At 37.5% G+C, this 15,994-nt stretch overlaps 1 long non-coding RNA gene across 3 annotated transcripts; it reads left to right on the top strand.

Moving 5' to 3' along the window:
- The first annotated feature begins 8,393 nt into the window (after positions 1-8,393).
- On the top strand, positions 8,394-11,630 carry LOC131253372 (uncharacterized). Of its 3 annotated transcripts, none has more exons than XR_009175119.1 (3): positions 8,394-8,555; positions 9,691-11,316; positions 11,464-11,630. It is a non-coding gene; the product is annotated as an uncharacterized LOC131253372 (long non-coding RNA). The 3 variants fall into 3 exon arrangements; XR_009175120.1 differs by having other exon boundaries at positions 9,996-11,316; XR_009175121.1 differs by lacking the exon at positions 8,394-8,555 and having other exon boundaries at positions 9,458-10,837; positions 10,927-11,316.
- Positions 11,631-15,994: the final 4,364 nt, after the last annotated feature.

Raw genomic sequence — 15,994 nt, forward strand, 5'->3', positions numbered from 1 at the left:
GTTATGGGATGATGAGGCTTTAGTTTACCTGTTAAGCATGATCATATGCCTTTATCTTTTGAAGAGTCTTGGTCTTGATGTCTTCATCTCAAGGCTCACTTGACTAACAGACTCAACACTCACGTATATTGACAAACAAGGGCACTTTCAATGCCTTTTGTTCTACATGTGATAAATGTCAACGTACAGGTAATATTTCTTGCAGGAACATGATGCCACTTACTAATATTCTTGTTGTTGATATATTTGATGTTTGGGGTATTGACTTTATGGGTCCATTTCCCCCGTCATTCGATTATATGTATATCCTAGTGGTCGTCGACTATCTCTAAGTGGATCGAAGCAGTGCCATGTAAAATGAATGATCACAAGGTTGTTGTCTGTTTCTTGAAAGAAAATATCTTTTTTTTTCCCATTTTAGTACTCCTCAAGCAATTATAAGTGATGAGGGTACTCATTTTTGCAATAAATCGTTTGAATCTTTAATGAAGAAACATTTCATCACTCATAAAGTTGTTACACTATACCATCCACAAATAAGTGGTCAAGCAGAGGTTTCAAATAAGGAGATTAAACAAATTTTTGAGAAAACAGTTCTGTAACGCCCCGAACTTTTCGATACTCGAGCATCGAAATTTCTCGAGCATTACCATAAGATTCAATGTAATATATACGCATGTACGATACCAATCCAACTATCCTAGCCTTATATCTTTGCCCTGACACAAACCTAATCATTAAAAATGATCTTCATTCATAAATCAAGTCATCCAACCGTTGATAATGTGATTTGATACACATACCTTTCCTTGACTAAACCAGCGAATAAATCTTTATTCATAATGATTTATATATAAGTCATTTTATAAGAATTACTTATAAACGTGCCTACAACCATTTAGAACCCTTAGATTTCACAAAACTCTTAGATCAACAATAATTATGAAAATGCCATTAACATAAACCACAAAATTCCAAATCACATGTTTTCCATGATCCACTTAATGCAAAATCCGACATCATGACTAAGCATCATAAATTAGCCATGCACGTCAAATCTCAGCCCCTAGATCACCGTAAAGGTGGCTTAATTGATAAATCAGGCTACAACCATTGATTTTGATGTACATCAAGTAAAACAACCTCGTAGGTAGTCATAATTGAACCTTCCCTTTCAGATGGACGGTGTGGATTCACTTGCAAACATCACAGTGAGCCCCACTTGCAGCACGTGTGCACCACTCATGTGCACCAGCGGAATTTCAAATTTTGGAGGATTTCTTCCCCCCCCCCGTTCGCAGGAGAAACGGATAGTCGTCCCTTTTCTGCGTCCCTGGCCCTAGATTAACATCTACATGGATGATCTAAACCGTCCAGAATCTCCTAGTGGAAAATCCGACTAGAGCCATGTGATCTCCATCGTTAATCAAAACTAAAGATCACTCCAGGAAGATTAAAAATTGGGCTGCACTGGAAGTGTAAACGATCAGTGTCCGTTTAGAGGTGTTATGGGCCACTTCGATGATCAGAGGGATAATCAACATCGTCCGTCATGATCAGGGGGAAAAATTGACCAAACCCTGGCCCTTTTATGTTCCATCTAACACACAAGGCTGACCGATCCTCTTCCGACTTCTGCCCGTAAATATAGGAAAGGAAGCAGTGATGGGATTCCATTCCACTGCGTATGAGAACCCAAAACAGATTTCTTGGAGCAATCTGAACCTTCCAAAACTGAAGGGGACCACATCCGATCATAGCCAAGATTTACAAATAGAAGGAAAAAGAAACACGCAATGGAAGGAGAAATTCCACCATGTTTCATGCTTCAAAACGAGTCATCGAAGGAACTGTCTGCGTATTTAAGCAGTTGCGATCAGCCGGGATCTTCAATAGGGCCAAGGATGTCCATCCAAAAACATCTGGGATGTCCATCTAGAAGCTATAACTGAGGAAATCACCAGTCGCTGAGATCTGGTGTAAGAAAGAAGGTGAGATTACGTGACCACGTTCTCCCGGTTGCACAGAAGCTGTTGCGTAAGATGTTACACTAATCTCCCTGCCGCATAAACAAAGATACACAAAGGAGACTTTCATGTAGACAACCTATAAAAGGGCTCTCCACCCCACCATCTTAAAAGCATAACAAGAGAGAAGAGAAGAAACGTGAGAGCGAGGGTGAGATCCAGCCGACTGGCAACAGTAAGAAAAAGGAAAGAAAGAAAAGAAAAGAAAGGAAAGAAAAAGAAAGGAAAGAAAAAGAAAAGAGAAAGAAAGAAAAAGAAAAGAAAGGAAAAGAAAAGAAAAGAGGAAGAAAAATAAAGAGAGTTGGATTTCGAGTCAACTCGCAGTGTCTTGGAATGAGTCAGGACCAGATTTGAGTTGAGCTTCGGGTGAGGGTTTTATCCTTTAAGCTTACATTAATTTAAGTTGTTATATTTATCTTGCCCTTTTACATGCCTTCATACTACTATGAATTCTCCCTGCAATTATATGGTTTATCAACACTTATTTACCCTTTTGGGAATCACGATTCAGTTTACATTCCCTATCACTACAAGTGATGTGTTTAAGTTATCACAACTAGTGAATCATATATTTATCATGGACGTAATGCGTTACGGGTAGCGGCCCTCTTGGTTGGCATGTAATTTCGTGGGTTGGTTGGCGTGGTACACAATTGATGTAAGTAAATCGCCATATATGTTACATCACTTCTCGGGATTGAATGTCGCAAATAGTCGCTCCATGAACACATCGTGTTATGTAAATCTCTCAATCGCATCGTTGTGTCGCCTTGAGATGTTTGCGTAAAGCCACATTAATGTTCGACATGCCAGCGAATATCCATATAGTGAGAGTGTGGGTCGAGCCGGATATTATGAATTATCTTCCACATTGTGACAGTGATTACTATGTATGATGAGCCGCACACACTTTGCTAGGCATACATTCATGTAGATTGTTTGAGCATACTGATATCTCTCGTAGTAGTGGAGTACGTGAGTATCAGAATCCTTATATTACTTTTATGAATCTCTTGAATTATTGTTAATCTTAAAGGATAACCATCACTATGAGTAGAGCGTTGACCCTCTCCCAACCGTACAGATGATGCAAGTGATGTACAGATTAAAGACCTAAAGGACCATCTCTATATAAAAGACTATTAAAAGAATACGAAGATAGTTTTAATATTTAGTTTTATACTTCCGCTGCAAACTCGATAAATGTAATAAGCTCCCATTGAGAGGGCATTTGATTATTTATTGAATTCTTTTACTTAGATGAAATAATCAATACAGTTGATTTTATTCTCATGAATGTATTTAGATGTGATTTAAATGAAAAAAAAAAAACAATATTCAATTTTTAAATCATCCAAGTTTATATATTATTAACACCCGATTTCCTCGGGCACGAGTATAAACTCTGGCTGTGAAAATTTAGGATGTTACAGGTTCGCCCTGATCATAAGGATTAGTCGCAATGTTTGAATGATGTTCTTTGGGCGTATCGTATGACTTTCAAAACCCTGATTGGAATGTCTCCCTATAGGCTTGTCTTTGGGAAAGCTTGTCACTTGTGGAATTGGAACATCATACTTATTGGGCCATCAAAACCTTTAATTTTGACTTAAACAAGGATAGGTCGCACCGTAAACTTCAACTCAATGAGTTAGAAGAAATTCAAAATGAGGCATATGAGAATGCAAAAAATTTATAAAGAACGGACAAAATTTTTTCATGAAAAATCAATTCTTCGCAAGACATTTGAACCGTAGCAGAAAATATTATTGTATAATTACAACTTGCGCCTCTTTCCTGGAAAATTATGTTCGCGATGGTATGGTCCTTATCGAGTAGTAAAAGTCTTTCCTCATGGAGCAGTTGAGATTTAAAATCTAAAGGATGAGAATGTTTTCAAAGTAAATGGTCAACGGGTGAAACCATATTTGGAAGATTTGGTTAATAAAAGTAGTCTTATAAGCCCACAATGTGTCAGTTAGTCTGAAAGACCAATACTTATGTTCTGAATTTATAATTTTCTCTAATATCCATTTATTCTTCATATTGGAACTTTAGCTTGGCCACTTGTCTGTGGATGATAAGGTGTAGCCACTTTACATGTAATACCATATTTTCTCATTAAATTCTCAAATGGCTTATTACAAAAGTGTGAACCATCACTGATTATAGATCTAGGCACTCCAAATTTCGACAAGATATTTTTCTTTTAAAAATTGTAGAACTACTTTATGGTCATTAGTTCAAAAAGGAATCACCTCCACCCATTTGAAAACATAACCCACAGCTAGGAGGATGTAGAGATGTCTAAAAGATGGGGGGAAGGTCCCATGAAATTGATACCCCGACAATCAAAGATTTCTACAATTAGAATCAAATTTTTGGGCATTATATTTCTTCATGACATTCTTCCCATTTTTTGACATTGGTCACATGCTTTACAACACTCATAGGTATCTTTAAACATTGTCAGCCAATAGAAACCATATTGTAAAATCTTAGTGATGGTTTTCTTTGCCGAAAAATGACATCCATAAGCTTGTGAGTGACAAAAGGAGATGACTCTAGAATGTTCATTATTCGAAACACATTTCCTAATGATTTGGTATAGAAAATATTTAAATAAGGATCATCCCAAAAAAAGCTACATACCTCAGTTCAAAATATTTTCTTATCTTGTGATGTCCAATTGATTGGCAATTTACCCATCACGAGAAAATTGTTATGTTAGCGTACGAAGGTAATTAGGAGGCAACAAATAATTGTTTGTTTGGGAAAGTGTCTTTGATGACGAACTTGAAATGGAATCTGAAAGAACTAATCGAGAAAGTAGTTTACTATTATATTCTCTGATTCTTTCTTCTCACGTATCTCTAAGTCAAATTCTTGGAGATGGAAGATCCATCTCAAAAGATGAAGCTTAACATCTTTTTTTGAGAGAAAATACTTGAGCGCCGTATGGTCAATGAAAATTATAATTTTTTATTGAATCAAGTAAGGCTTGAATTTATCCAGAGTAAAGACTATGGCAAGGAGTTACTTTTCCGTGGTAGAGTAATTTATTTGGGCACCATAATGCATTGTACTTGCATAATAGATAAGAAATGGTTTCTTATCTTTCCTTTGGCCTAACACAACCCCAATAACATAATTACTAGCATCACACATAATTTTAAAAAGAATGCTCCAATCGAGTGGTTGCATAATTGGTTTGGTTGTCAACGTACCCTTTAGTTTTGTAAAAGCTTCTTGACATGAGTCTATCCATTCAAATGAGACATCCTTTTGAAGGAGTTTAAATAAAGGTTTAGAGATTTAGCTAAAGTTCTTAATGAACCTCTTATAAAAACTTGTGGGACCTAGAAAAGAGCAAATTTCACATATGCTTTTGGAAACTGACAAATTAGCAATCAAATCTATTTTAACCTTTTCAACTTCGATTCCATTGGACGAGATCACGTTGCCAAGGACAATTCCCTTCTGACCCATGAAATGACACTTTTCCTAATTCAAGACAAGGTTCTACTCTTTAAACCTTGTCAAAACAAAATTGAAGTACTCGAGGTACTCATCAAATGTACTTCCAAAAATGGAGAAGTCGCCCATGAACACTTCCAGAGAATGTCTAACCATGTATAAAAAAGATAACAAGCATGCATCTCTGGAATGTCGTAAGAGAGTTATATATCTCGAATGGCATTCTTCGGTAAGCAAATGTGCTAAAGGGGCATGTAAAAGTAGTTTTTCCCTTATGTTCAGGGGCTATCTCAATCTAATTATAACTCAAGTACTTGTCTAGGAAGAAACAGTAGGAATGGCCACTACTAAAAAAATGACCAACGCCAATGATTGTGTAGGATTTTTTCCCAATGGCTAAAATCTATCGGGGAAGTATAATAAGCCTTTCGCGAGCTCAATAAGGATAATAAACCAATATTTCAATATTTTGAGTATATTAGCAAAAAAATGTGGAGTATAAAGTCTACCATGATATTTTTGTTTTTATCTAAGCTGTCCATCCATTTTGAAAGCTCATGTTAGAGCATGATCTAAAAAAGGAGGTAGATCGAAGGCGCAAGTGGACCACACCACATGAAACGATGATATTGAGCATCTACCATTGATAAGCGGTGTGTCCCAATCGAAGATTTGATTTGCTTACTTTTTGAGATCATGCCGTAAAATAAACTGTAAAAATGGATGGACGAGTGGATAAATAACATACATCATGATATGGTCCATGAGGGCCAGTTTGGACCGTCCATCTCTGGCTCCTCATTTCGGAAGTGGATTGGCTAGTGTATCACACAAAGTGTGGTAGTGACGTCACTAAGTTGTGTGGGTTCATGAGGCATGAGTTATATCCAAACCGTTCATCCACTTGGTGATTTAGTCATAAGGCTTGAGCTGAAAAATGAGATAGATCCAAAAATCAAATGGACCACACTGTAAAAAGCAGTGGAGGATTGAACGCTTGCCATTAAAACCCTTTTGGGGTCACAGAAAATTTGGATCAATATGATATTTGATTTTTCACTTCATCTAGGTTTGTATGACCTTATGAACAAAATGGATGGAAAGTAAACATTACAGTGGGCCCAACGGATGTTTTAATGATGAGAATCATTGTAGTCAATGGTATTTGTGGTGTGGTCCGCTTGAATCCGAAATTACTCATTTTTGTTATCAAGATATAAAATGATCTCATCAAATGGATGAAGGATGTAGATATGATAAATACATCATATGGCCATATAACTTTGATCTCCTTTGAACCGTTTGTAAACTCGGAACTCCAGGAGCATCAACGAGGAGGAAACGGACGGACGCGGATTTCCTGCAAAAGGCTTTCGCAAGGATGCTGGGTGGGGTCCACCTAGATGTTTGTGAGAAATCTACCCGTCCATCCATTTTGAGAGCTCATTTTAGCACATGCAACAGAAAATTAGGTAAATCCAAAACCCAAGTGGGCCACAGGATGAGGAAATTTGGGAAAAGAAATTCATACCGTTCAAACCTTTCTGAGCTCCACCTTGATGTTTATATTCCATCCAAACCATTTATAAGGGTATTATCAATGTTGTGAAGTGGTAATATCAAAAAGTTGCCTGACGCAAAAAATTTATGGCCTCAAAAATGTGTTAACGATTCACACTGAAACCTCACTTCTACCCATGTGACCTGCTTAAGTCTTGGATACATATCATTTTTTGTTGCATGTCATAAAATGAGCTATCAAAATTGATGTACGGGTTGGATTTAACACCAACTGACGGACACAGATTAGTCACTGAAAGGTTGAGTAGCGAGACTGGCTACTGAAGTGACGTCACCAAGTTACGTAGACCCCACTCCAATGTATGTGTTGTATTCACAATGTCCATCCATTTGGAGATATCATTTTAAGGTATGAGTCAAAGAATGAGGCAAATCCAAAGTTTTACTTAACCCCACCACAGAAAACAGCAGAGGATTGATGTCCACCGTTGAAACTTTCTTAAGGCACACTATGATGTTTTTTTTTTTTTCCTTAAAATCCAACCTGTTAAAAAGTTAACAAAGATGTTAAAGAAGGGAAATCACAAATATCATATTGATCGAAAACTTTTGTGGCATCTAGAAGTTTTTAACGGTGGCGTCACTCTCCCACTTTTTTCTATTTTCTGTGGTGGGGTCCACTGGAGCTTTGGATGTGACTCATTCTTTGAATCTTACTCTAAAATAATCACGGCGTGGGTACAAAACATACACCAGTGGGGCCGACAGAACTTACTTCACTAGCAGTCTTGCTACTCGACCTGTCAGTAGCCGATCCGCGTCCGAAACTGACGGGCTACTACCCCTTGTCGATGCTCTGTGGACCCTAACATGATGTATGTGTCTCATCCATGCCGTCCATTCATTTTTCCAGATAATTTTATGAAATGAACCTAAAACTGAGGTAGATCAAAATCTCAAGTGGGCCACACAATGTTGATTGAACTGTCACCATTAAAAACTTCTTGGGCTACAAAAGTTTTGGATAAGTTGATTTTTTTTTTTTTATTATTTTTTTCTTTTTCCTTCATCCACATCTGTATGAGCTAACTTGCGCCTACATTCAGGTCTGATTGACCTAATCTACAGGTTGGGTGTGAAATAAACATTACAGAGGGCCCTAGGAGGTTTTTAATGGTAAATGTTCAATCATTACTATTTAACAATGGTGTGGTCCACCTGAGATTTTTTTATGATTTATTTTGAAGTTGGATACTAAATTAATGTATAAAAATGGATGGACGGTGTGGATAAAACACATAGATCATGGTGGGGCCCACATAGCACCGACCAACAGCGTCAATAACCAAACGGCGTCCGATTTCTCACACACTCTCTCTCCCTCTCTCCAACTGGCCCGACTACAGAGATATCCCTTTGCCCGGGGTCACAAGCAATCCGCTCTCGTTTCAGTTCACAGGCACAGAGATATCTCTTCGACTCTCTCACTCTTCCCGAAATAAGCGAGAGAGGAAGACGATTGTCTTCAAGGTCCTTTTTGCCCTAATATCATTTCTCGATTTCTCTTAAAAATGCTTGCGATTTCTTCTTTTGTTGGTGTTTGCAGGCAAATTTTCGCTCGTTTTGATGTTTTCTGTTCAAAACCCCTTTGGAAATCGCGATTTCTCGCATCTTGTGCTTTCAACAGCTTCTAGCTACAAATGTTACTTGAATCTTGTTCGGTTTTGAGTAGGGAAGATGATTTTTTTTTTTCTTTTTGAGGTTGTTGGTTGGAATCCCTTTCTGGAAATCGCTTTTCCCTGTGATCTATGTGGGAAGATGTTGTTGATGCATGTAAAATGTGGGATGATGATCGATGCCCGCCAGTTGTTCGATGAAATGCCTGAAAGGAACTTAGTTTCTTGGAACACTATTGTAGGAGGGATGGTTTGAGTTATTTCATTTGATTTATGTCATTTTCTTTGGTTCTGAGTAGTTGTAATTCTCCATATCTAATTAATAAGTTGGCTGAGTTTCTAAGCCTAGTTTATCCAGTGCAAACCGAATCGAGTAACTGAATTTTGTTCTTGCTAAGATAATTTGCTGCAATAAGCATATCTCTTATTTGCTAATTGAAGTTTTGTTGCAGTTATTTAGTGTATTTTTAATGATGCTCTTATTAAAGTCTATTTAGTCATTCTAATATATTTTGTTCAAATGAATGTGAAGTTGTTGAACTCCTTACTTCCCTCATATTAAAAATCGCTCTATTTAATAAAATTCCCTCTATTGCACTTAAACGAAAACATGAAACCAGCATATAGGCCACTATATATTAAAAAAAAGAAAAGAAAAAGAGCTGACATTGGAGCTACAGTTGTGTAGTATATACTTGAGAAATTATTTCATGTTTTCTGTTTGCTTTTATTGCTCCAGTTTTTTTTTTCTTTTGGTTCGCCTTAATTCATTATCATTGTCTACATGTCAGCACTTAGTCATGTTGCATGCAGTTTGCTTGGTTTTTGTTTTGACATGTGTAATGGAGAATTTGAGGACTACATGTAATCGGCCATCAATGGAAATGCTTATGTTTGGATACCAAATTGCTATATCTTTTTAATTGTGGAACTTATCCATCAATACTGAACTCCTTATATATGTTGTGGAGCCTAAAAAAATACTTTAGGAAGATTATTTCACATTATAGGACCAATCTCCACAGAAGAACGCCCTTCCTTCAGGAACTTGAAGAATGTATTAGTGTAATGTGTACTTGTACAAATTTGTTTCTGGAAGGTGTTAGTGAGGCCTATGATCAAGAGAAAATTGTTCTATGCAAGGCCACAAATCTATTTTTGCAGTTTCTCTATCTCTCCACCCTATAATATTCTAGAAGCTTTATTAAACATGTTATTTATTTGGTTAAAGATACATATGTTATTGCATATAGCAAGTGATCTATGGTGATACCGACTCAATTATGATTTATAGTGGACTTGATATCACCAAAGCCAAAGCAATTGCAGGAAAGGTCATTCAAGAGGTGAGGCTCATGTTTCAACTAAAAGTTAGTTTTGAGCAAAATATATGTTGCTAATCAGCTGCTAAGAAGACAATGGTTGAAAGTTTTGTAGCACTGTGGTTACAGTATTCTTATTGGAGATGACAGTTGCACCAGATATTGATCCTGCACAATGCAGACATGCTATGATTATCAGAAGTGAAGGATTGTATTATAAAAAATGCAGTGTAAAGTCTCTCTATTTGTATGTGCACTCAATATTTTTGGGGTAGCCAACCCCAGCTATCTGGGACAAGGCTACGGTGATTATGATGATTCAATATTTTGAGGTCCTATTTTACCGCATTGTAAGCTTCCACGTTTCCTGTTTAGGTCAACAAGAAGTATTCATGTTTATATATTGATCTTGATGGATTATACAAGAGAATGCTGCTTCTCAAGAAAAAGAAATATGCAGCTGTCAAAGTGCAGTTTAAAGACAGGGAACCATATGAGGGGGAGTCAAATACTTTACCTCTTGTGATTCTGGAAGTGGATCTTCTTTGCTGTCCTAGGGTATGGACTTGTGGCCTTTACATGCATGCAGGTCATTAAACGTAACGGTCTTGACATGGTCCGTCATGATTGGAGTTTGCTATGTAAAGAACTTGGTGATTTTTGCCTCAGTCAAATACTATCTGGAGGGTATGCATTTAAATATTTCTAGGCACTACAAATTCCTTGTTTCATGAATTTACTTACATCTATTTATGATTTATGTGGTTGCAAATCATGTGAAGATATTGAGTTGATACATAGCTCTCTTATGAAGGTAAGCTATCATATCATACATGCATTATAGACAAATTGTCTGGTCTGCTCAATAGATTTTAACTATCATTGGACATGTGATGGATGCAGGTTGTGTTGACATCATTTTAGCTATCATATCATAGATGCATTACAGACAAATCCCTCCCGAAGGCTACAATTTTTTGACAGAAGATTATTTGGAACTAAACATCTTCTATCACCTTCTTCCTTATCAAAAAGCACCTGCATTGCATCAATCAGTTCAAATGAGTACTTCGATTCAGTGGCCCTGCTGTGTGATCTGGAGATTGAAAATATGATCGATGTGTCCCAAACATGCTAATTGCAGGTTCAATGTCCTTGCATCTCAGGGATCACATCAGATGGTTATACAACCACCACCTTCAAGTATATACCCTGCCTCCTACAAACATATGTAGAAGTGTAACCACCCATGTATGAAGTTCTAATGTGTTTGTTTGACATGAAATGGAGATGGTGCGTATAGATGGGTGGTGCTTGAAAGTACACTTTTTCTATATGGGCTGTTGTAGACCTTGAGGTCTTGAGCCAGCTTATTTTGCCTGTCTGCTCCCTCATCTTTTAATCATGGTTTAGATTCTCACTTCTTTATGTTGGCTGCAGATCCGCAGCAGTTTAGAAGAACATTTTGGTTCCTGCGGGGAGATCACAAGGATTTCAGCTCCAAAGGATTATGACACCGGTGCTTCCACAGGGTCTGTAGTCTGTAGATCTTTCTTTTCTAGTCTTAGTATCTGTTGCTCCCTTCACTCTTTTCTTTTTGACAATTGTGACATGTATCTTGTTCTTATGTTTCAAAAAGAAAAAATGGTGTTCTTGCAGTATTTCTTTGAGCTATGATGTTTGTTGAAGGCTACGATTTTTTGACAGAAGATTATAAAAATAAAAATGATATATTTGGGATTTTGATGGTAGATTTGATTTAGATTTCTTCCTTTCTTTTGTATAGACTTACCTTATCAAATAGGTTGGTTGGTTTGGGCTATGGAGAAATGGGTATTAAGCTAGTTTTGGATGTGTGCATTGATAAGGCAATCAATTTTCTTTTTTCTTTTTTTTTTTTTAAAAAATAAATAAATTTAATTAATGATAAACGCCTAGCCGTCGGTGAATGCTTTTTAGCCGACGGCTTTCGCCGTCGCCTTTAGCCATTGGAAACCCCTACAGTTTTAGCTGTCAAAAACGCCGACGGTTTAAATCCGTCGGCGATCAACACTAAACACGCTCGGAAGGTCAATGCCGACGATTTTTAGCCGTCGGCGTTGCCCTACTTTTTTGGTAGTGGACTGACTAATCTTTCCAAAATTTGATTAACAAAAGGTAAAGTAAAGTAGTCTTTCCTCATGATGCTGTTCAGCTTCCTGTAGTCAATACACATTCTCCAAACAGTGGTAACTCCAGTTGGCATGAGTTTATTGTTGGCATTCGCTACGATGATAATTTTGGACTTCTTGGGCACCACTTTAGTTGGGTTCACTCACTAACTATCGAATATAGGGTATATGATATCTACATCCAATAATTTCAACACATCCATCTTAACCACATTCCTCATGTTAGGATTTAATCGGCGTTGTGGTTGCTATAATGTTTTGGCGTTCTCCTCTAGTTGTATTCGGTGAGTGTAAATCAGGGGGTCAATTCTTTTGAGATCAGCAATAGTCCATCCTATGACACTCTCGTGGTTCTTAAGAGTATCAATCAATTTGCTCTCTTGCTTATCATCCAAGTGGGAATAAATCACCACTAAATATGTGTCTCCTTGACCTAAATAAATGTATTTTAGCTCAAATAGCAATGGTTTTAGGTCAAGCTTCAATGACATGATGTTAGATGGTAGATGCTTTGAGTCTATAAGGGGCAATTTTTCAAAGCTTAATTTTCACCTCTTAGTTTCAAATATCGGCTCAGAATTTAATAAAGTGCTCACTATATCTAATATCATGTGATCGTCAGAATTCATATAAGTGAGCAATTTAGGCTTCTAAGGGGTTGGAAATTGTAGTCAATATGAGCTCCTCCTGCACGAGTGTGTTAGTCATGTTTAGCTCGTGGACCTCATCTACATTCTCAAGTTGTTTGCAGAGAGTGGACACACTCACCTTCAATTTAATGTTCTTAAAGGATAGCTTCATCGGTCCATTCCAGCAATTGATGATTGCAGTTGAAGTGGTAATGGGCCTCCTAGGATGACCAGAATTTGAGTTCTAGTGTTTATAACCGGTTGTGTGTCTAAGACAATAAAGTTTATGGGGTAGTAAAACTTATCAACATGGACTAACACACCCTCAAATACTCCTCTCGGTATACGAATAGATCGTTCAGCAAGTTGTAAGGTCATCTTGATGGGTTTTAATTCACCAAGTCCCAAGTATTCGTACACTAAGTAGGGTATGAGGTTAACATTTGCCACCAAGTCTAGCAAGGCTTGTTCAATCCTGAATTTCCCTATGATACATGAGATCGAAGGACTACTTGGGTCTTTGTATTTTGAGGGAGCGTTTTACTTGATAATCGCGCTCACTTGTTCTTTCAAATAGGCCTTCTTTTTCACATTTAATTTGTGATTAACTGTACAAAGTGAAATTGCGGTAATGATCGCTTTAGTTGAAGTAGGAATATGCCAATATATCCTAGAGGGGGGTGAATAGGACTTTTATAAAATTTAGTAATAATTTAAAATCCTATCACTCTAATCCTAACAGCAAGCATACATTAGGATTACTCAAAAGTAACTCCACTAGCTTTTAAGCCCTAGTGGATGATCCAATTACAAACTATTTAAGAAATTAACAATGTACAAATTAGTTTATGATGGATATGATTGTGAGTGTGTGTGAGGTGTGATCTCAAATATTCAAATATGAAAATACTTAACGAAATCACAGAAGTAATGAAAGACAATAGCAATCTCAAACACAGTCATTTTTATAGTGGTTCGACTACTTGTCTACTCCACTCCTGGCAACCGCACTCAACCCTTGAGTGTACCAGATTTTACTAAGGAGGCTTCACACGGTTCACCCCAAACCTAAGGTTTTAAATCAGGTTCACCTTTAACTAATACAACCTACACCTACACTGACAGTTTATAATCCCACGAGCAAGGGTCAACACATAACACCCAATTTTAGGCACACTAGCCAAGAATCCACACAAGGAACCTCACTGTTTAAGCTCTCACGAGCAAGGGTCAATACAACGCACCCATTTTGAGGCACACTAGCCAAGGACCTCCTATAAGGCCCTAACTGTTTATGCTCTCCATAGAGCAAGGGTCAACATAAAGTACCCACCACGTACACTCCCGCCGGTGGCCTCCTAAAGGACTTGCAAGGGTGAGAAACACCTTACACCCAATCCTACAAAGGAATGATCACAAGGGTCTTCTGGACTCTGATAATTTACAGATAAGCAGATGAGTCCCTTTAAGGTTATTGTCGAAGATCTCCTCCTTTGTTAATGAAGAATCTTCTGCTTCCTTGTACCGCAACACAGAAGATGCACCAATGCATGACGATAAGTTGGGTCAAGGTTATGATGGATTTCTACTCTTGAATATTTTTCTATAAAAGAGATAGAGCGATTCCAATCATTTATGCATTCAAGGCATCCCAGCTCAATGATTTGCCATTAAGATGGTAGCTGGATGATCCTTAAATGTGAAAATTCATTCCCCAATCCACCCTATTGAATATCATGAGGGTGGATTGGAGGATGAACTTCCATGAGAGAAAGGGCTTTGGGTATATGATCTAAGGTTAAATACTCAAAAGCACTCTCTTCTTTCTCTACCAGCAACTAAAAACAAGTTCTCTATATATAGGCAAAAAGGTTCCAACGGATATAAAACTGTCACATTTATGATAGAGTTTGATATCATCGAGCAAGGTCGATATCATCAAGCGTATACTCTTGATTGCATCGACTGGCCACTCGATGACACAAACTCAAATGTCATACGCTTTTGAAACATTTTGCCAGCTGGTCGAGGGAATCGAAACACTCGTCGATGTCATCAGATTTCGAACTCCGATTTCATCGACACGAGGATCGATTCCTCGACATTTGAAAAATGAGAGAGAAATGCCTTAGAAATATTTCAGGTTAAGGATATGATTGAGGTACACTCGATATCATCAGAATTTGAATGTCGATGTCAACGGTCGTGTCGATGCATCGATAAATCAAAGGAATTGTTCAGTTAAGCTTGCTGGAGAATTTATTGTCTATTCTCAATGCCATCGATTCGGCCTCGATATCATCGATATTTGAATATCGATTCTATCGAGTGACCCTCGATCCAAGATAAAAACCACCTGAAAATATTGCTGGTAAACTGTATCCAAGATCGATATCATTGAAGGCCTTCTGATATCATCAGTTTTTGAATTCCAAGGATATCGAGGAGTACTTCGATATATCGAAGGTCTTTATGATTTTTCATAGAAAAACAGGGACACAAACTCTCTGCTGTCGATCTTATCGAGTCAACATCGATAGACTCGAGTTTCAAAGTTCGATGATATCGATACATCTATCGATACATCGATAATTCCGTCCAGAAGTATATGCGGTTGTTGGACATCTTTTGTCTTCATTTCGATAGTATTGATTGAGCATCGAGGACATTGACAGCACTTCTCGATTATATCGATTAGTCTATCGATAAATCAATAGAGGTAGAAAGAGATTTTTCTGATTTTTGAAAAAAGTTTTCTAACTAAAAAACCCTATGATATTCTAATCAGTTTTAAGGGTTTTAATTACCTGGTATTTTGGGACATGGGATGTGACGCTTAGATTTATCTGTGACGAGTTCGGACCCACATTAGGTTGAGGCAGACGACTGATTGATCTTCCTATGGAGCTTCTCTTTCTGGCGGACTCAACACTCAGGCTAATTGACAAACCAGGGCACTTTCAATCTCCCCCTTTGTTAATTACGTGACAAAATACCAAAACACCCTATAACAACATCTAGACAAACAAATCCTAAATTGTGTGTACATGTATTTTACATAATTTTACAATGTCTAGTGAAACCAGACACACAAGCAATAGCTGCTCCCCCTAACAGCATTCTCCCCCTTTCTTGGTGCATGTGTTCCCCTTAACACCTGTATCACAATTC

The sequence above is a fragment of the Magnolia sinica genome, chromosome 8 (assembly GCF_029962835.1).
Source record: "Magnolia sinica isolate HGM2019 chromosome 8, MsV1, whole genome shotgun sequence".
Classification (NCBI taxonomy): domain Eukaryota; kingdom Viridiplantae; phylum Streptophyta; class Magnoliopsida; order Magnoliales; family Magnoliaceae; genus Magnolia; species Magnolia sinica.